Below are 23,017 nucleotides of genomic sequence, written 5' to 3'. Positions count from 1 at the left end.
AAAAATAGGCATATAGACCAATGGAACAGAATCGAGAACCCAGAAATAAAGCTAAATACTTACGATCACCTGATCTTTGACAAAACATACAAAAACATAAAGTAGGGAAAGGATACCCTATTCAACAAATGGTGCTGGGATAATTGGAAAGCCACATGTAGAAGAATGAAACTGGATCCTCATCTCTCATCCTATACAAAAATCAACTCAAGATGGATTAAAGACTAAAATCTAAGACCTGAAATTGTAAAAATTCTAGAAGACAACATTGGAAAAACCCTTCTAGACATTGGCTTAGGCAAAGAATTCATAATCGAGAACCCAAAATCAAATGCAACAAAAACAAAGATAAATAGATGGGACTTAATTAAGCTAAAAAGTTTCTGCACAGCAAAAGAAATAATCAGCAGAGTAAACAGACAACCCACAGAGTGGGATAAAATCTTTGCAATCTATACATCTGACAAAGTACTAATATCCAGAATCTATAAGGGATATGGTTTGGCTCTGTGTCCCCACCCAAATTTCATCTTGAATTTTAATCCCCATAATCACCATGTATCATAGGAGGGACCCGATGGGAGGTAATTGAATCAAGGGGGCAGTTTCCCCCATGCTGTTCTTGTGATGGTGAATTCTCATGAGATCTGATGGGTTTATAAGTGTCTGGCATTTCCCTTGCTGGCACTCATTCTCTCTCCTGCCACCCTGTGAAGAGGTGCCTTCTGCCATGATTGTAAATATCCTGAGGCCTCTCCAGACATGCAGAACTCTGAGTCAATTAAACCTCTTTTCTTTATAAATTACCTAATCTCAGGTATTTCTTCATAGCAGCGTAAGAATGGACTAGTACAACAAAGAATTCAAACAAATCAGCAAGAAAAAAACAATCCTATCAAAAAGTGGGCTAAGGACATAAATCTACATTTGTCAAAAGAAGATATACAAATGGCCAACAAACATATGAAAAAATGCTTAACATCATGAATTATCAGGGAAATGCAAATCAAAACCACAATATGATACCACCCCACTTCTTGTGTCATATTTTTATTTCAAACCCACTGTATACAGAAGGTTTTTTAAATTACAGGCATAATAATAATACTTATTGAAATCATCAACTATTTTGCTTTATAACCTCATAGATTGGAATTATCTAGATGCTAAATCTTAGTATATTATATCATATACTGTGTTCAAAAATATTTCTATTTTGTTTCAATCCTTTTTAGCTGTTGGAATGCCCGGACTGGGGAAGAAGAGAGCTATAGAAAAAGAATTGGATAGAAACAATTATGTAAAAGATAGTAAATTTTGTAAACATATAATATAACAATTATTATACATTATATCAGCAAGCATATTAAAACTTGAGAAAAAATCACTTATGCTGAATAAAAATCAATATTTACTGTTAGAGATAAGATATGAGAAAATTATATCGATTGTAACATCAATAAAGTTAAATACCAATCCTTTCTACTAAAAAAAAAAAAAAAAAGAATGCCATAATCAACAAATCAAAAAATAATAGATGTTGGCATGGATGTGGTGAAAAGGGAACACATTTACACTGTTGGTGGGAATGTAAATTAGTGCAACCACCATGGAAAACAGTGTAGAGATTCCTTAAAGAACTAAAAGTCAATAAACCATCCTGATCCAGCAATCCCACTCCTAGGTATCTACCCAGAGGAAGTCATTATACAAAAAAGATACTTGTACATGCATGTTTATAGCAGCACCATTCGCAATTGCAAAAATATAGAACCAGTCCAAATGTTCATCAGTCAACAAGTGGATAAAGAAAATGTGATGCATACGTTATCTATCTATCTATCTATCTATCCAACTATCTATCTATCATATACATATCATGGAATACTACTCAGTCACGAAAAGGAATGAATTAATGGCATTTGCAGCAACCTGGATGGAACTGGAGACCATTATTCTAAGTGAACTAACTCAGGAATGGAGAACCAAACATTGTATATTCTCACTCATAAGTGGGGAGCTAAGCTATGAGGACACGAGGCATAAGAATGATACAATGGACAGGCCGGGCGCAGTGGCTCACGCTTGTAATCCCAGCACTTTGGGAGGCCGAGGCGGATGAATCACGAGGTCAGGAGATCGAGACCACGGTGAAACCCCGTCTCTACTAAAAATACAAAAAATTAGCCGGGCGTGGTGGCGGGCGCCTGTAGTCTCAGCTACTCGGAGAGGCTGAGGCAGGAGAATGGCGTGAACCTGGGAGGTGGAGCTTGCAGTGAGCCAAGATCGCGCCACTGCACTCCAGCCTGGGCGACAGAGCAAGACTCTGTCTCAAAAAAAAAAAAAAAGAATGATACAATGGACTTTGGGCACTCAGGGGAAAAGGTGGGAGAGGGGTGAGGGATAAAAGACTACACACTGGGTACAGTGTACACTGCTTGGCTGATGGGTGCACCAAAATCTCAGAAATTACCACTAAAGAACTTACTCATATAACCAAACACCACCTGTTCCCCAAAAGCCTATTGAAATAATAAAAAAGTCACTCTCCTAAAAACAATACAGCTTATTTCTTATATAAGATATTATTTCTTAAATGCATATCTGGTTATGACCTGTGATTTAGGAGACCCGGTTTCAGATAATGGTTAAAGAGAATTGGGGCCCCTGGTTTGTTCTCTTCAGGCATTCAGCTAAGAAGTATATTTAAAAAGCTGTTTTCTGGACACTAGGGTAATTCCACTCTTCCTTAACCTTCTGAGTAAGTTTACCCTAGTGCTGTTATGCTACTGATATCCCATCATCAGGGATATTGATCTGTAGTTTTCTTTTTTTGTTACATCCTTTCCTGGTTTTGGTATTTGGGTGATATTGGCTTCATAGAACAATTTAGAAAGGATTTCCTCTTTCTCTATCTTTTGAAATAGTGTCAATAGGATAAGAGCACTAGGGTAAATTTGCTCAGAGAGGTAAGGAAGAATGGAATTGTTTAAACCACAGGCTTTGATCTTGCATTTAGAACATGAGCTGGTGGAAATGAAAGAAAAATGATGGAAGATGCTTTAATGAGTGGAAGAAAAGGAGTTACTTCTTTAGGAAAAATGTTATTTTAGAGACTAGGTTGGATGATAGAAACCTGAAAAGTTTTAAATGCTCTTAAAGGCATGCGCCTGTAGTCCCAGCTAACTCGGGAGGCCTAGGCAGGAGAATCGCTTGAACCCGGGAGGCAGAGGTTGCAGTTAGCTGAGATCGTGATACTCTAGCCTGGTGACAGAGCAAGACTCTGTCTTAAAAAAGAATTATAATAATAAAATAAAAGAGGCATCATGACTGGTGCCTAAACATCCAACAAGCAAAGAAAGAAAAGAAAGGAAACCTCTGTCCTGAAAGATTGTCCAGACGTGGGGGACTACTAGGAGATGTACTCTTAAAGCTGCGGCATTGAGGAATAGGACAGCCACACTGAATAGGGGTATAAAATTTGTATTGGACTATAAAGGACGACCAGGAAGATCACAGTGAAATTTTTCAGGGATTATTTCACTAATGCCAAGATGACACAGTTATTATAGCAGTGAGGCAGGATCAGCGGATATCATGAGGAGCTGCATGCAGGTAATCTTCTAATGGAAGGTTCAGGGAGAATGAGATAGACGAAGGCACTGGCTTTCCCCCGGGAGATTTTGCACCTTACCCCCAGGGGACAGCTGCCAATGTCTGGAGACATTTTTTGATAATCAGGATTTTGAGGGGCAGGGAGGGGGTGAAGCTACTGCCTGCTAAAAATCGTATAATGCACACACAACAAAGAATTATCTAGTCCAAAACGTCACTAGTGCTGAGATTGAGAAACTTCGTCTAACGGCCGGGTATGGTGGCTGATGCCTGTAATCCCAGTGCTTTGGGAGGCTGAGGCAGGTGGTTCACCTGAGGTCAGGAGTTTAAGACCAGTCTGGCATTCGTCAGGTAACATAGTGAAACCCCATCTCTACTAAAAATATAAAAAATCAGCCAGGCTTGGTGGCATGTGCCTGTAGTCTCAGCTATTCTGGAGGCTGAGGCAGGAGAATTGCTGGAGCCCAGGAGGCGGAGGTTGCAGCAAGCCAAAATCGCTGCACAGCACTGCAGCCTGGGTGACAGAGCAAGTGAGACTCTGTCTCAAATAAGAAAAAATAGAAATCTTGTCTAAGTAAAGCCAGTCTGGGCTACAATATTTGAGTCCAGATGGAGTCAGATGTTGCGCTGATGGGTACAAGTATCCTGCTTGGAGAGTTGGACGTGGACAAGATTTGCTTAAACTATGGATATTTTGGCAGCTTCTGAAGTTACTGGCTTCACATCTATTATTAAGGAGGATCTAAAAGGACAAAATCTGGAATAGTGTCATGATGAAAACAAATGAATGGGGATGAAAGCAAAGAGAAAGAGAAAGAAACAGGAGAGAGGTGCTATGATCCAGCCAAGGTATTAGCACCACATATGGAAAAGGGAGGGAGCCAAATTAGGAAGAATATTACACTTTTACAAACAGCTGAGTTTGTTTGAAAAGAGTGGAGAATGAGAAGACAAATGAAACAGCAGAGGCATTTGCCACTGCAAGAGGAATGAAGGTGGCAGAGATGAATGTTCTGGCTATCAATGAAGTAGCATAATTCACTCAAGGCCTGGAGATTTAAGGACCAAGGAAAGGAAAAGCACGTGGTAAAGGATGGAATGCCTACCTAAGCAAGCCAGCTGCAGCTGCATCCGTAAGAGCTTCAGTTGGAAGATCTGTTGAGATAACTATGCCAGCAGGGAGGTGCATCACTCAAAGACATGACTACAGCAGTGGTTCTCAACCACAGTGTGCATTAGGATCACCTGAAGAGCTGGTCAAAATCCAGATTGCTGGGCCCCAGCTTCAGAGTATCTGACACAAGAGGTCTGCAGGCAGTTTGAGAATCTGCATTTCTAATGAACTCCCGGGTGACGCTGATGCTGCTGTTCAGGGGGCACGTTTTGAGAAGCACTAGTCTACAGAATTCCAGCGTAGGAAGCAAAGACAATAGACACTGCCTCCTGTGATTCTGCTGCAGATGGAGAAATACAAAAAGTAGAACAAGATTGAAACTCTGGGGAAGGCACAACCAGGCACTTTGCTTAGACAGGGGCCTCTCCCTCTTGGAGCACTCTGCTCTGAGAGGTAGAGGATGCTCGGCTATTGTAAAAACCTACCCTTGATTGAGCACTGAGGAGGGGGCAACACGTAGGGCTCAAACCTGGACTGGAAATTAAAAACATTAAAATGTATAGCATAGAACTGAGCCACAAGAAGACCCAGAGACACAGGCCACCATTGAAATTTCTTAATTTTGCAAGTAGAGAGGAGTGTCTCAAGGGCCATTCTCTGAGAAAGGACACAGGATGCATGGGCCCATCCCCATCTCCTACCAAAGGATATGGGAAGCACGGGGATAGTATTAATTTCTTCATATCGCTTGGCACAAAATTTCTATGTTCAATTATTATGCTCCCAGGTCACGAATGCTAGACCGGCATTCTTACAAAACTGAAACCAAAAACATTTTCTCTTTTTTCCAGATCTTTCTGCCAACGCTTCTCCCCCAGATAACACTGTGATCCATAGCTGATAACCACAGCGGGGGCCTGGTACTTTCCATCCCATTGTCTTCTTTGCCGTTCTCCATGCATATTTCCTACCAGCAGAAAGGGGGGTTGAATAGTTAGATGCAGGCAACAAACTCCATCCTGTGCTTCTCAAATCTAGTAAGAGCCTGCTCAACTAAACTGTATACATCCATCTACTAAGGGGACTATCATGTAACCATGGGCCACGGGGACGGGAGAACTTTATGAACAGGTGTAATTACTTGGAGGAAAAGCTCATGATATAATGGAAAATAAAGCAGAAGAAAATTGAATAGATAATAATATGACCATTACATGAAAACATAGCAAATAAAATACTATATATAGACAAAACTATAAATGGAAATACACTGAAATGTACACTAGGGCTATTGGTAAGTGGTGGGCATTTTCTCCAAAATTTTCTATTATGAATTTAAATTTAATATATAATAGGAAGAATAAACTTTATCAACTTTAAGTATTTTAATGCAAATGTTAACATTATAAAGTCAGGAGGATCTTTATTTCTCAAAGACAGGAAAAGCAGAAAAATAAATTTCAAAATGGCAGGGAAAATGTGGATGGAAGCATGCTTTGAGGTGATGAAGAGACTTGTGATCTGATAAGGGATGTATGAAGAGGAAAAGGTGATTACTTCTCCTGTAGGGGAGGGATTATTAACCAAGAGATTCTGACATTTCTTGATATTTCAGGACTAGTGTAGATTTGATGCACAATAAAAGATGTCAAGCAAAGCTGGCCTAATATTGCTAACCAATTGCAGAAGTGTGAAAGAAATTTTAACACTCTATAGATATAATGAAAATCAACAAAGTTGAGAATGACTTAATGAATACCACATGGAAAAATAGAATGAATTGGCTATGAAAAAAAAAATCAGAAATTTCTCCTCGAAGGGATGGCTATAGTATCACTTTTCGTTATAAATGGGGAATATAAACACACTGCCAAAAACACACATTGTCAAATGAATTCAAACAAAAATATTTTAGCTTTCTGTCAGTTGAGTAGAATAAGTTTAGGTTTTAATTTAAGTATCAAGAGAAAGGATCTAACGGCTTATGAGTAACTTTGCAGAGCAGGAGAAATAAAAATTGCAAACAGATGATATGTAAATAAATATTTGCATCAACTTTTATAAATATTTAGAAGTGCTGACAACTCCCAATTATTTTAATTGGTTCACACAGAAACTAATTTTTGACAATTGTACCCAGCTAATTAATATTTCAGTAGCTCAGCTAATGTCTTTGATCTGAATAGCACTTTGGGGAACAAGACTGGGTAGTCACCCCTTTGTACCACGGAGAAATAAACTCTTCAGTCCTGAAATCACAGTGATTTGCAAGCCTCCTTCTGCAGCCAAGGAAATCTTGATTTAGGAGAATGGAGCCAAGGAGGGTATAATACAAAGTTTTTGTTTTGTTTTGTTTTGTTTTGTTTTTGAGATGGGGTCTTGCTCTGTTGCCCATGCTGGAGTTGCAGTGGTGCGATCTTGGCTCACTGCTAGCTCCGCCTCCCAGGTTCACACCATTCCCCTGCCTCAGCCTCGCGAGTAGCTGGGACTACAGGCACCCGCCACCACGCCTGGCTAATTCTTTTGTATTTTTAGTAGAGACGGGGTTTCACTGTGTTAGCCAGGATGGTCTCGATCTCCTGACCTCGTGATCCGCCCACCTTGGCCTCCCAAAGTGCTGGGATTACAGGCGTGAGCCACCTCGCCCAGCCAATACAAAGTTTTTAAAACCAGTGGTGCTGGGATTACGGATGGGGAGGAGGTACAGGGGCAAAGCTCACCAAAAGGGTTTGACATTGATTTTGAAATGTCTATATTATGACAGTGGTTTCCAATCCGTAATGTATGATCATAAACAGTGTCTGAGCCAGGCACAGTGACTTGTGCCTGTAATCCCAGCACTTTGGGAGGCCAAGGTGGGCAGATCACTTGAGGTCAGCAGTTCGAGACCAACCTGGCCAACATGGCAAAACCCCAGCTCTACTAAAAATACAAAAATTAGCTGGGCGTGGTGGTAGGTGCCTGTAATCCCAGCTACTCGGGAGGCTGAGACAGGAGAATTACTTGAACCTAGGAGGCGGAGGTTGCAGTGAGTTGAGATCATGCCACTTCACTCCAGTCTGGGCGACAGAGCAAAACTCTGTCTCAAAAATAAAAATAGGCTGGGTGTGGTGGCTCATGCCTGTAATCCCAGCACTTTGGGAGGCCGAGACGGGCGGATCACCTGAGATCAGGAGTTCGAGATGAACCTGGCCAACATGGTGAAACCCCAGCTATACTAAAAATACAAAAACTAGCCGGGTGTGGTGGCGGGCACCTGTAATCCCAGCTACTCAGGAGGCTGAGGCAGGAGGATCACTTGAACCCAGGAGGCGGAGGTTGTGGTGAGCCGAAATCGTGCCATTGCACTCCAGCCTGAGCAACAGAGACTCCATCTCTAAAAAATTAATTAATTAATTAAATATAAATAAATAAAATAAACAGTGCCTGATTTCCTAAGAGGGACCATTAAGATATCATTTCAGAGAAAAATCAGGCATAGTCTGAAAGTTTGCCCATTTCTTGCCCCTCTTCCTCCCAATTTATATCCCACTGCGAGCTTCCTTTGCTAGTTATATTTTTTTTATATAAAAATAGATGCCCCGGGCTAGATTATGCCTAACTTGTATTCTAAACCAATATCCAACTTTTACTGAGCCTCATAATAGTTACTTACACTCTTTGCCAACATTTCTGACTCTCCATCTTCTAGGTACATGGAGAGCTGACTTCCTGACTCCTTTGTACATGAATGAAATCACATGACTAGTTCTAGCCAATGAGTAAAGAGCAAACATGAAGAGCAGGAAGTTACTTCCTTGACAGCTCATTTATTTGCTGAGGCAAGACTCTGGAAACTCTGCTTGCCCTCTGGCATGGCAACCAGTCCGGCTCAAGATGGTGGGCATTCCCTCAGTCCCTGAGGTCATGTTTTAGGAAAATGAACCTGAACACAGTGTGACGCGCGGCTTGGAGACTGGCTACGGAGATCAAAGTCCTGGAGATAAGGAATGGATATTGAGGGCCTAGACTTGGCTAGGGCAGTCAGAAAAGCACCAGGAAGGGAGCATCACCATGACGTTGGATGGGAATGGGCACAGGAGATGGACAGGGGAAAAGAGATGTCTTCATTATGTCCCTTATTAAAAGTATGGGATGTGTGCACTACAATTTGGGGCACTGGGGATGAAAAGGCCTAAGATGTATGTATGTCCTGTGGAGATCTTAGATACTTAGGGATACCTTCAGAATGATGATATATTCATAAAAATAAAAAATGTGCCTGGAAACTTACAGTAGATTACCTACATCATGGTATGAATTAAGAGAGAGAATATTCATCAAGGTCTGAAATGGCCTGTGTGTATCCAAAGTCCACATTCATTGTATCTTTTATTTATTTTCCTTCATAATAAAAGCAGAGCATGTTACAGAAAGTTTAGATACCACAGAAGTCTAAAAAGACAACAGTGGTAGTAACTCAAATTTCCCTGGCCCCAAAATAATAAGGGTTAACATTTTAGCTAACATTTCTCATTAGTATTTTATGTGTGTATACATGTGTATGTATTTTAAAAAATTATAAATACAGTTTTGAGTTTTTACTTTTTACAGTTACGTGATAATGAGCATTCTTTTGCATCATTATATTTTTTTCAAAACCTTTTTGAACAGTTCCATAATATTCTAATATAGGGACACTTCATGGTATCTCCCCCCTATTATGAAGGACAATCTACCCCTATACAAATCCACGTTCTTCCATTATGAGTCACTTCATCTGAGCTGATGAAATCAAGGATATCTTCTTGGAGGAGGCAGAATATTTATTGGTCCCCAAAAGATGAATAGGTGAATGGTGAAAAGGGTGTGGAGGAGGGGGAAATGGAACAGGAACGGCATGGGTGATGTATGGGCTTCTTTGGTTCATCATACATAGGTTAATTGGAGAGGAGGGTAGGGGCAGACTGGAAGGCTAGCAATGCTAGGATAAGAAGCTTCCTCAATATTCCACAAACTCTGGAGAACCTAAGAAGGCCCCCACTGGTGTCCTCTCTGTGCATACAAGTGTTTTAGGAAGATTATGCTGGTAACCATACAAAGGTCACCCAGACTGGAGGCATGGAGACGAGTTAGGAAAGCCCTACTCTAGGCTAGGCTGAGGAGGAGAAAGTCTTTGACTCTTCCTAATCATTTAGGTACTAATTCTGTAACTCTTGGATGTGATACTATTGCTGATCACATAATTTACTTTGGGTACCATGAGGCTTTACTGTTTCTTTGAGCTCACATCCATTTCCAACTCTCCCCCTGCTCTGTTGTATATCAAGTGTAATCACTTCCCAGGCTACTTTGCCTTCTGGCCTCTGGAAAAAGGTTGGAAAAGATTAAAGGACTGGAGGAATGGGGAAGATAGGACATTTCTGCCCTTTGCACTTTGCCTCCAGAAGCATCTCTGGCAGAAGCAGTTTTTCCTCTGTGCTCTGGCTCCCATGGACATACTGTCCCACCATCGTCTCAGTGCCCACTGGATGGCCCTAGTTTATTTCTTCTTCCAGTGCAGGGGAAGTAGTAGTTTTCTGCTATTGCTAATTTGCGAGTTGCCTTATGGTCTCCTATTTAGTTTTTCAGTGGTTTTACCCCTGTGAAAATACTTCATTAAATTTTCTGTGTTAAAAACGCTAGAGTAATCTTTCCCTACTTGTGGCTGGTATGAATGTATGAATAAAACATTAAGTCACAACAATTACAGATATATAGAGAATTAGATATACTGAATAGCTAAATTGTTTTTTTCACAAATAACATTCGATCAGCCAAAGCACTCATTAGTTCTTAAGTCTTGTGGCAAATCTTTGTAAAAGGTATGAACACATTTTTCTATCTCATAAGTAATTTAATCAATAAGTATTTATTAAGGATACATTACATGTCAGACACTGTGCTGCTGGATTTTTATGGGGTTTACAGTTTATAGTTTTGTAAAGAAGATAGACATTAATCAAACAATCATATGAACAAGCATGGATATACAATAACAAGTGATTGTGAGGATATGGGCCACTATGACAGTGTACAATAAGGCAGTCTACTTACAGCTGAGAAAGGAGTGCTCAAACAAAGGTCTGCTAGATGAGTTGGTGTTAACTTGGAAAAGAGAGAAGGGAATAGTTTTCTAGGTAGAGGAACAGCGATGTAAAGGCTTGATGGTGGGAGGAACTATGGTGGGTTTGAGTAGGAGCATCCTGGCTAGAGAGAGAGTGCTTGAGAGGTATCCAGGACTGAGTGAGTTTCACTGAAGGCTGTTCATTTTATATTAAGAGCAATGAAAGGCAACAGTAATGGTGGGAAGGCTGCAATGTGTGTGACATGATGGGGTGGTCATTTAGAAAGGGTCACTCTTGAGGAGGCAAAGAGATTGGACTGTGAGGGCTCCACCATTGGAAGGTGATTGCAGTAGTCCCACCCACTGGGGCTATTCTGGAGAGGTGCAAGGAGAAATCTAGCATACCACAGAAATTAATCTTTTTATGTAATGCTTCAGAATCTTCTGATGACCTTCATCATCGCCATGACTATTTTCATTAAATGAGACTGTAGCTATAGAGGATTGGGATGACTTCAGACTAATAGATTGCCTCTGCTTCATCAAAGAAGAATCAAGAGTAGATATCAAGCATTGGTTACTTGAGATGTTACTCTCTATATATCTATATGCCTATATCTTCTCAGGTAATCTGTACCCGATTATTATACTACGGTACCATGTACATATGTCAAAGCAGATTGGGACGCTGGTCTTGAAGACTGTACAGCCCAAGGGTGTCCAATGTTCTACAGAGTTCCTTAAGGGGCCACTCCGAAGGGCAAGGGGGAGTTGAGTTGGGGGACCTTCTTGGACTTGCTGCATCTTCTTCAAATAGAATTGCTTTCTTTTATCTGCATTAGATGTTGAGGTTCTCTGTATTTCATTTCTAAGGACCCCACCACTGAAACAATGCTTGATAACCACTCCTATTGCAATGGTCTTGTTTTACGGATGAAGCAACTAAAACCAGGAAGTTGAAGTGACTTGTGCATGGCCAAATAGCCAATTCATGGCAGAGTCAGAATTAGATTCCGGGTCTCTTGATTCCATTTCAGTGCTCATGGTTCTTTCTAATAATAAAAAGATAAAGTCATATATTCACTTATCTTCTGAATTAAAAAAAATTCCCGCTTTGAAAATTCTAAAAACTGGCTGTACTTTTCTCTTTTTCTTGGATTCTTTGGCAGTTAGTAAATTCAGTCACACCTGTTTGTTCCTCTGCTTAAGCCTCAAAACATTTTACAGTTCATGTGTTCCAGTAATACTCAATAGTTGATGATCTGCTTGCCATCATTCATGCATTTTGAAAATTCATTTAACATCCAAATGCCTAGGATACATTAGCTGCCAGCAGCTTCTGAGGATGTGAAGTAGCAAATGAACATATCATTATAGCAGAATATTAAAGAAATGATAATAGACAAATGTGCATAGAGATGTGTGATCCCAGATGTGAACTTGGCTTCAGAATTGGAACTGGCATTAGGGTTGCCAGATTTACCAAAGAAAAACACAGGATTCCCAGTGAAATCTAAATTTCAGATAAACAACAAATAGGTTTTTAGTATAAATGTGTTCCAAATATTGCATGGGACACATTTATACTAAAAGCGTATTTGTTGTTTATCTAAAATTCAGTTTTCACTGGGTGTCCTCAATTTTATCTGGCGACCCTGCCTGGTACACCTGGACAGATTAGAGGATGAAGTTCCATGGGATGAGTGTTAGAAAAGGGAGCTCTTATCCAAGACACAGAGAAATGCTGGAATGCACTAAGGGGAGTCAAATTCAAATGCCAGGAAAAGGAGGATATTTAGGAGCTGGGCTGGGGAGAGAGAAACATCAAAGTTGGGAGATCAAAATTGATTTTGTGATTTCGTATTGTTCTGGAAGTTCAGGCCAATGTAATGAGAACCAGAGCAGAAATGAAGAGCATGACCTTTGCCTATTGGAAAAGAGAAAAGAAAATCATTATTTTCAGAAAATATCTTCTTAAAAATCCCATAAGAATTGACAGAAAAAATGTTGGAATAGAAGAGAGTTCAGTAAGGTCATAAAGTATGAAACAAACATTTAAAAGTCTGTGTCTTTTTTTTTTTTTCTGTAACAGCAATAACAAGCCAGAAAACATAATGGGAAAAATTGTATTTGGATTATCAACAAAAAATATAAAGCAACTATAGGTAACCTACAAAACCACAAAATGTGCAGGACTTATAGGAAAAAATGTATCAGAGACGTAAAAGCAGATGAAAAGATGGGGGCCATGCCATATTCTCATATGAGCAGAGCAAATAATGTAAAGACATAAATTTTCTCAAAATGTATTTTTTAGGATTAATGAAATTTCAACCAAGAGCTCAGTGGAATATATCCAGAACTCCTAAATGAATCTAACATTTATCTTCAAGAACAGGTTACTAAGAAGAGCTAAATAATTATTAAGAAAAAGGATTAAAGAAGGTGGTAGCGATCCCTACCTGGCATTAAAACATTCCCAAAGCTACATTCCTTAAATCAGAGTTGTGTTTGGGAAGGAATAGGCAGGAAGACAGCAGAATGGAGCTGAGAGCCCAGAAACAGACCCACGTGTCTGAAACATCTCCTTACACAACATGGGAGAAAATACAGATCAGCGGGGAAGGAAGGATCACCTAAGAAAAGGCGTTATAAATAGTTGAATATTGGGAGAAAAAATAGTAATTTTTACCTCATAGAAAACACTAATTTTCAGATACACTGAAGAGTGAAATGTGGAAATAAAACCAAAAAGAAGAAAATAAGGACAAATGTTTAGTTCAGGGGTCCCCAACCCCCAGGCTGCAGACTGGTACCTGTTGGTGGGTGGCCTGTTAGGAATGGGGCCACACAACAGGAGGTGAGCAGTGGGTGAGCAAGCAAAGCTTCATCTACTTATAGCCACTCCCCATCACTCATATTACTGCCTGAGCTCTTCCTCCTGTCAGATCAGCAGCAGCATCAGATTCTCATAGAAGCGCCAACCCTATCGTGAACTGCGCATGTGAGAGATCGAGGTCGTGAGGTGGAACAGTTTCATCCTGAAACTGTCCAGTGGTTTATAAAAGGGTAGTTTTAGTAAAACCTGTTTTTATTATTCCCATATACGAGACCTCCCCATAGGTCAGGTATTTTAACCTCTGTGCCTAGCACAATCAAATTCAGTGTTTCCTAATTTCTGTGTTTTGTCTTCTCAGTCCCTGGAAACACAGTACAACTAAGTTTCATTGTAATCATCCTGAAACTGCTTCACCTCAGATCATCAGGCATTAGACTCTCATAAGGAATGTGCAACTTAGATCCCTCACATGCACAGTTCACATTAGCGTTGTTTTGTCTTTTCTGAGACAGTCTCCTTCTGTTGCCCAGGGTGGAGTGCAGTGGCACGATCATGGTTCACTGTAGCCTCGACCTCTTGGGCTCGACCAATGTTCCCACCTCAGCCTCCCGAGTAGCTGAAACTACAGGCACATATCACAGGCATCCCCCGCCTTCCCACGCCCCTGTGCATGGAAAAATTGTCTTCCACAAAACTGGTCCCTGGTGCAAGAAAGGCTGGGGACTGCCGGTTTAGCTGATCTTTGGATGTAAATTATTTTCCACTTGGTTTAAGTCTTTGAAGGATATAAATCCAGGTAGTCAGAAGACATAAAGCGTTTTTAAGGGGATTTGTCCTTTTCAGAGCATTTGCTAACTGAGGAGAGAGTTCCTGCAGTCAGCAGGTTAGTTAGAAGTCCATTGGGATAATCATCCAGAGACGCCAGCAGCCTAACTAAAGTTTAGCAGTGAGGAAAATGCAGAAGAAAATGGAAAGTAACAGCAGCCTCCCTAGGAATTTGCTGTGTGTACTATATGTCTAGACACAAAGGAATACACTAGGGATACCTCTGTCCGATGGTTTGTAAAAGGGTAGTTTTTAGTAAAACCTATTTTTATTATTCCCACATACAAGACCTCCCCACAATTCAGGTCTTTTAAACTCCACGCCTAGCATAATCAAATTCAGTGTTTCCTACTTTCTATGTTTTCTTTTCTCAGTCTCTGGAAACACGATATAACTAAGTTCCACTGTAATCGATAAAATATTGTACAGTGTGTGCAGAATCAGATAGGTCTGTGTTTTCATAAATGTACATTAGAGAGGGACAGGAATGGAACAGAACAAGGCTGACTTGTTCATGCTTTTTAATGTAGATACGCTGTACTAAACAGCATGATATGTCATAAAATGAAACCTAATATTCGAAAATGAGATTGCAGCCTCTACATGTTTAAATGGTTTTCCTGGGAGACAAATCTTCTTTCATTTGAACAAACACAAAAGTGTTTTTTATGAAGTACTAGGAAATATCCAACAGTAAAGTTGTATCAGTGAAGTAAATACTGACACAATTCAAATCAAGACACCCTTAGAGCTGCTCACATCAGGATTTCAAATTGCCAGGTTAGAAAGGGTCATTTGCATGACACAATGTGCACGACCTTTCTGATGGGCCATAACTTCTTCCCAAGTCCTTAATATTCTATCAGGCACCAGAACAACTATGGCAGCTCAAAATGAAAAAGAGCATCAGGGAATCTTCCTTCTCAGGATTTTTTGTTTTTTTCTTTGTGACAGGGTCTTGTTCTGTCACCCAGGCTGGAGTGGAGTCATGCATTCATAGTTCACTGCAACCTCAAACTCCTGGGCTCATGCAGTCCTCCCACCTCAGCCTCCTGAGTAGCCAGGACTACAGGGTACATGGTGCCATGCTCTGCTAATTTTTTTTTTTTTAAATTTTGTAGCGACAGGGGTCTCATTATGTTTCCCAGACTGGTCTAGAATTCCTGGCTTCATGTGATCCTCCTGCCTTGGTGTCCCAAAGTGTTAGGATTACAGATGTGAGCCACCTTGCGTGGCCCTTTCTCAGGATTGAAAGGTACTTGATCCAGTCCTCCTGGCTACAACTCTGATTAAACCTTCAATTCTCATACTTGATTCCCTAGTAGAATTACTTGACTGAATACCTGGAGGAAACAATAATTCTTTATATCTACATGTCCCCTAAATGGTGTCATGACTTTACTTTTGTTGTGGGGGTGGTGGTTGTTTTGCCTTTTTTGAGACAGGGTTCTGTTGCCTAAGCTGGAGCACAGTGGTGCAGTCATGGATAACTGCAGCCTCAACCTCTTGGGCTCAAGTTGATCCTCCCAAGTACCTGGGACTACAGGCACGAGCCACCATACTTGGCTAATTTTTGTATTTTTTGCAGAGGTGCGGTTTTGCCATGTTGCCCAGGCTGGTCTCAAACTCCAGGTCTCAAGCGATCCTCCTGCCTCAGCCTTCCAAGGTGAGAAAGCCCATACCTTCACATTTTGAATGCTTTACTTGATATCATCTTTTCTCCTAAGTATCCCTTTTTATGTTAATAAGTAGTGTTAAAATATTTGAGGGAGGAACTAATTATACTGTAATGTGGCATATAAATGTACTATGCCTGAGCATTTTTATTTTTTCTCCTTATTTTATTTTTTCTTCTTATTTAAGTACATGGGAACATCACTAATAAAGATACATGCCCTGTTATGGAATGGAAGCTGAAAAGCTGTAGGCACTCGCAGAGCAAAGAGAATAATATGCTGAGTGATACTTTAAGTCATTTGCCCTGAGTCTGGCTGCTGTCATAGACCCTTGAGAGTTTACTTGATGAGGAGAAGGAAATGGGCTCAGAGTTATTCTTTTTGCTTTGAGCATATAAGCATCTGCTTCCCTCTGGGTCCTGGGTTTTCCTACAGAGCCAGTTGTTGAAGTAAAGATCGGAGGTTTGGCACCAGGGTTAGAGACAATGACATGGAGGAAATAAGGCAATTAGAGATGGGGGCCAAGCAAAGGGAACCAGTAAGAACTGAATTTGCCTCTGGACCTGTGACTGTGTAAAATAAAATCCTCTATAACACACTCGTCCCATATATGTTTACCAAAGACTTGCCTGCAGGAGCTAGGTAGACCCTTGAATAGACAGAGATGAATTAAACACAGTCTTCGAGAAGCATAGAGTCTAGAGAGGGAGAAAACATGATTTCTGGATTACAAGTGAGTTTTTAACATTCAAAATGGTAAACGTTCTATTTGTATTGTGTGCAAAGTGCATGGGAGCACCAAAAAAGCCACCCAACTTCCTGAAAGAGCCAAGGAAGACGCCAATCTAGATGGAGGAGTTTGAAGGCCAAAGGAATATTAATGCTCTTAGGGTGAACTGTTCAAATAGGTTGATCAAATATTCATTGTAATGCAAAAAAGGGAGCTAAGAGATGCAACTCATGTGCCTGCTCCCAAAGTGCCTTCTGTTTCTTCTCCCCCTTTTCGTTCATGAAACATCTTCAGCTGTCTACATGAGTCATAGAGAACAGAGATGAATGATAGGAAGGAGGGAAAGGATGGTTCATCTATATTGTTGGTTTTTGTTTTAAATAGATTTTTCTCTTTTAGAGTAGTTTTAGATTCACAGCAAAATTGATAGATGGTACAGGGATTTCCCATGTATCCTCTGCTCACGCACCTGCCTAGCTCCCCTCACCAGAGTGGTGCATTTGTTACAATTGATGAACACTGACACATTATTGTCACCCAAAGTTTAGAGTTTACATTAGGGTTAACTCTCAGTGTTGTACATTCTGTGGGTTTAAGACACATGTATTAATGTGTATCCAACATTATAGTGTCATACAGAATATTACTACCTAAAAATCCTATGTGCTCTGCTTAATCATCCTTCCCACCCTGCTAACCACTGGCAACCACTGATCTTTTTACTGTCTTCATAGTTCTGCCTTTTCCAGAACGTCATATAGTTGGAATCATACAATATGTTGCCTTTTTCTTACTTAGTAATAAATATTTAGGCTTCCCCATGTCTTTTCATGACTTGTTAGCTCATTTCTTTTAGTGTTAAATAATACCTCATTGCCTGATGTACTACAGTTTTTCCACTCACAAACTAAAGGATGTCTCGGTTTCTTTCAACCTTTGGCAATTATAAATAAAGCTGCTATAAAAATCAATGTGCAGGTTTTTGTGTGGATATACGTTTCCACCTCCTTAGGATAAATACCAAGGAGTGTGATTGCTGGGTAGTACAGCAAAAGTATGTTCGGTCTTGTAAGAAATCACCAAACTGTCTTCCACAATGGCTTGCATTGCTGTCAGCAACGAATAGAGTTCCTGTTGTTCCACATCCCCACAAGCATTTGATGTTCTCAGCAGTCTGGATTTTGGCCATTGTAATAGGTGTATAGTGGTATATCACTGTTTCAATTTTCGTTCCCTAGTGACAAAAGGCACGGAGTACCTCTGCATGTGCTCACTTGCCATCTGTATATCTTCTTTGGTGAGGTATCTGTTAAGATCTTTGCCTCATTTTTTAAATAAACTTGTATGTTTTCTTCTTGTTGGGTTTTAAGATTTCTTTATATATTTCAGATGACAATCTTTTGTCAGATATGTCTTTTGCAAATATTTTCTCCCAGTCTGTGGCTTGTCTTTTCATTCTTTTGACAGTATCTTTTGCAGAGCAGAAATTTTTAATTTTAATGAAGTCCGGCTTATCAATATTTTCTTTCATGAATTGTGCCTTTGGTATTGCATTTAAAAAGTCATTGTGAAATCAAAGACCATCCACATTTTTGCCTATGTATCTTCTGGGAGTTTTATGCTTTTTATTTGGGTCTGTGATCCATCTTGAGTTAATTTTTGTGAAATGTATAAGGTCTGTGTCTAGATTTTTTTTTTTTTTTGGCACATGGATGTCCAGTTGTCCCAGCATCATTTGTTGAAAGGGCTGTCTTTTCTTCATGACAATGCCTTTGCTTCTTGGTCAAAGATCAGTTGACTATATTTATGTGGGTTGACTTCTGTGCTCTCTATTTTGTTCCATTGAAACCACAAGTCTTAGAATTGTATTTATGAATGATAGAGCAGAATTACAAATTCAGACTGAAGTTTTGTTTATTCCAGCTGTGGTAGGCTGAATTATAGCCCCCTCAAAGATGTCCAAATCCTAATCTCTGAAACCTGTGAATATGCAACATTATATGATAAAAGGGACTTCGCAGATAGTGTTTTTGGAGCTGTTTGTCAATCATAAGCTGGCATTAGATCCCACAGCTAAAGGGTTCAGTCCCATGAGACTGTATCCAACTTCAGATCCCCAAAGTCCCAGGTTGTCACCTGCACTTCTGACCAACTGGCTATAAAGTGAGAGTCCCTGCATCCCCTTCCTCATGTTTGATACTTTGCTATAATGGCTCACAAAAAGTCAGGGCAACATTTACTTACTTAGGTTTACTAGTTTATTATAAAGAATACAACTCAGGAACAGCCAGATGGAAGAGATGCAAAGGGCCAGGTATAGGGAAGAGGTGTGGGATTTTTATGTTGTCTCCCGGTGCACCACCCTCCCAGTACTCCTATGTGTTCACCAACCCAGAAGCTCTAGCTCAGGGGTATTTACAGAGGCTTTACCACATAGGCAGGATTGATTAACTCTGTCTCCAGTCCCTATGCTCTCCTTAGAGGATGGGGAAATGGGACTGAAAATTTTGAGCTTCTAATCAAGGTTTGGTCTTTCTGGTGACTAACCCCCATCCTGAAGCCATCTAGGAGCTCATCAAGAGTTGCCTCATTAGGGCAAAAGACACTCCTGTCACCCAGGATATTCTGAGGGATTTAGGAGTTCTGAGTCAAAGACCAGGTCAGAGACCAAATATTAGCACAAAAGATGATTCTAATACGCCTATCACTCAGAAAAGCATACGTGTTTCAAGAGCTCTGTGTAAATAACTGGGAGCAGAGACCAATGTGTATATTTCATCTATATCTATCTATCTATATATATACACACACATATATATCTTATTTTATTTCTTATATATAAGAAATACATATGCATATACATATTTAAGAAACACATATACTTATTTAATACTTATAATAATTATTATCTCTTATTATTTCATAAGCAGCCTCTAGAAGCTGAAAAAGGCAAGGAAGAGGAATATCTTTTAAACCCCCTAGAAGGAAGAAGGCTTTAAGACAGATTCCTCTTCCTTGCCTTTTTCAAAATCAATGACATTTTGATTTCAGACTTCCGGTTCCAGAACTGTGAGAATAAATTTACGTTGTTTAAAGACATTAAGTTTTGGATAATTTGTTACAGAAACACTGGGAAATTAACCCATCAGCTCCTCATTAATATAGATAGAAAAAGCTACCTCAAAGCCAGTGAGTTCTTAGGCAATATCAAAAGGCACAGTAACTTACATTAGCCTCATGCAATTTATTTATTTATTTATTTATGTTTTATTCTTATACTTTAAGTTCTAGGGTACATGTGCACAATGTGCAGGTTTGTTACATATGTATACATGTGCCACGTTTGTGTGCTGCACCCGTTAACTTGTCATTTACATTAGGTATATCTCCTAATGCTATCCCTCCCCCAGCCCCCTACCCCATGACAGGCCCCAGTGTGTCATGTTCCCCACCCTGTGTCCAAGTGTTCTCATTGTTCAATTTCCACCTATGAGTGAGAACATGCGGTGTTTGGTTTTCTGACCTTGCAATAGTTTGATGAGAATGATGGTTTCCAGCTTCATCCATGTCCCTATAAAGGACATGAACTCATCATTTTTTATGGCTGCATAGTATTCCACGGTGTATATGTGTCACATTTTCTTAATCCAGTCTATCATTGATGGACATTTGGGTTGGTTCCAACTCTTTGCTATTGTGAATAGTGCCGCAATAAACATACGTGTGCATGTGTCTTTATAGCAGCATGATTTATAATCCTTTGGGTATATACCCAGTAATGGGATGGCTGGGTCAAATGATATTTCTAGTTCTAGATCCTTGAGGAATCGCCACACTGTCTTCCACAACGGTTGAACTAGTTTACAGTCCCACCAACAGTGTAAAAGTGTTCCTATTTCTCCACATCCTCTCCAGCACCTGTTGTTTCCTGACTTTTTAATGATCACCATTCCAACTGGTGTGAGATGGTATCTCATTGTGGTTTTGATTTGCATTTCTCTGATGGCCAGTGATGATGAGCATTTTTTCATGTGTCTGTTGGCTGCATAAATGTCTTCTTTTGAGAAGTGTCTGTTCATGTCCTTTGCCCACTTTTTGATGGGGTTGTTTGATTTTTTTTCTTGCAAATTTGTTTAAGTTCTTTGTAGATTCTGGATATTAGCCCTTTGTCAGATGAGTATGTTGCAAAAATTTCCTCCCATTGTATAGGTTGCCTGTTCACTCTGATGGTAGTTTCTTTTTCTGTGCAGAAGCTCTTTAGTTTAATTAGATCCCATTTGTCAATTTTGGCTTTTGTTGCCATTGCTTTTGGTGTTTTAGACATGAAGTCCTTGCCCATGCCTATGTCCTGAATGGTATTGCCTAGGTTTTCTTCTAGGGTTTTTATGGTGTTAGGTCTAACATTTAAGTCTCTAATCTATCTTGAATTAATTTTTGTATAAGGTGTAAGGAAGGGATCCCAGTTTCAGCTTTCTACATATGGCTAGCCAGTTTTCCCAGCACCATTTATTAAATAGAGAATCCTTTCCCCGTTTCTTGTTTTTGTCCATCTACAGTTCCATGCGATTTTTAACACCTTTAGGTAACAGGATGCCATACACTAGCTCCTCATTTTGCAAGTGTGCCCTAAGCAACACGCAGCTAGTCTGTGCCCGAACTGGGCTGTATGTGATCCTTAGCACTGTGCTCTTGTCCTGGTGTAGACCATTTCTCTGATAGCTAGGGAGCCAGGGGGTAAGTCATTTCCTGTGCCAAATAGTTTTCTTCTACACAAAATGACCTTAGAGATTTTTGCTCCGATTCATACATTTTTGCTCTTTTGCGTCACAGTGGACAACGTAGAATGCTCTGGCGCCAGGATGTTGTTGGAATCACTGACTGACCAATTCTTAGTAGCTCCTTGGACAAGCCGCTTAACCCCTCTTGAACTGTAAAATGGTATCACAAACAGATCATTCTTAACTCACGTTATTGAGGATCAAACATGATAATATATGTGAAAGGGCTTTATAAGTTCTATAATGCTATTCAGATGTGAGGAATTATTATTTTTATATGCTCAAGAAGGCTGGCACGGCCCCTCTCCCAGGTGACTAAAAAGCATATGTGATTTTATTTGCTCCAATAATTTTATTCTTATTAGTACTTGTTCAGTATACTACATGGGTATGCACAATGCACAAAGCATTTATTCTTCTGGCTACAGTAACTACCCACCCCCCTCCAAACTTACCCTTGTAAAAACAAATAAGACTTGTAAAACAAAACAAAAGTAGAAAGGGGGGAGATGGCATTATTTGTAACTGCGTGCCATCAAACAAACTCACCTGTCACTTGAAACATGAGCTGCCTTTGAGAGTGGACAGTTAATTATTTTGACCAAACAACTGCCCAAACTAATGGGTCTGTTGCTTTTTCTTCTTTCTTTTTTTCGCTTTAAATTTTAACGTGGTTTCCTAACCCTCCACTTCAGGAGGTAAATACAATTCTGGCAGAGTCCTGGTCGAATTTAGTTTATTAGGGCTTTTACTACAAGTTTTTAAGCACTTGCTGATTTTCAAAAACATATTAAAATGGCCATGGCCAATCTCGTAGATTGGTACAAGTCCACATTTCCCAAACGACTTAATCGTCTGCAACTTGTGCCAGACAGAGAATGATTTCACCATTCTCTTTCCCACAACTTAAAGGCTGGACATTGTTTTTAACTCCGTGGTGGGAGGGAGCAGTTTGCTTTGCCATGTTAGTCTCCTCCCTAGAATTCCCTCCTACAAGTTTTATAGGTCCCACTGTCCTGGAGGGCACATTAAGTCCCCCAAAGAACATCTTTGTAGGCCGTTTTTGGAACAACCAGCCCTGCTCTGACCCATTCTTGGACAGAGAAGCTCTTAGGGATGTTTTTCCACACAAAGTTTGGTATTATGGGAAGGGGGGTTATAAAGGTTATGGAGACCCTGTCCTATGGCAAAATAATTAAAACGGGGATTTATGTCTCAAACTTTTTTCCTTTTCTATTTCTCCATTTCTTTACCAATTGCCAGTAAATTCAGCAAAAATTCATGCAGAACAAATACATTGATGGATAAATATTTGAGACCTTCTACTGCCAGGCTCTATGCTGAAAACCGGATCA

General features: G+C 40.0%; 1 protein-coding gene across 2 annotated transcripts in view; it reads right to left on the bottom strand.

The window, feature by feature from the left end:
- Positions 1-23,017, bottom strand: part of ANKFN1 (ankyrin repeat and fibronectin type III domain containing 1) — a 354,475-nt gene that overhangs the window by 299,077 nt on the left and 32,381 nt on the right. The window lies entirely within an intron of this gene.

Source organism: Nomascus leucogenys, chromosome 14 (assembly GCF_006542625.1).
Source record: "Nomascus leucogenys isolate Asia chromosome 14, Asia_NLE_v1, whole genome shotgun sequence".
Classification (NCBI taxonomy): Eukaryota; Metazoa; Chordata; class Mammalia; order Primates; family Hylobatidae; genus Nomascus; species Nomascus leucogenys.
The sequence above is the reverse complement of the archived record's forward strand: the minus strand, read 5'-3'. Positions and strand labels throughout refer to the sequence as shown.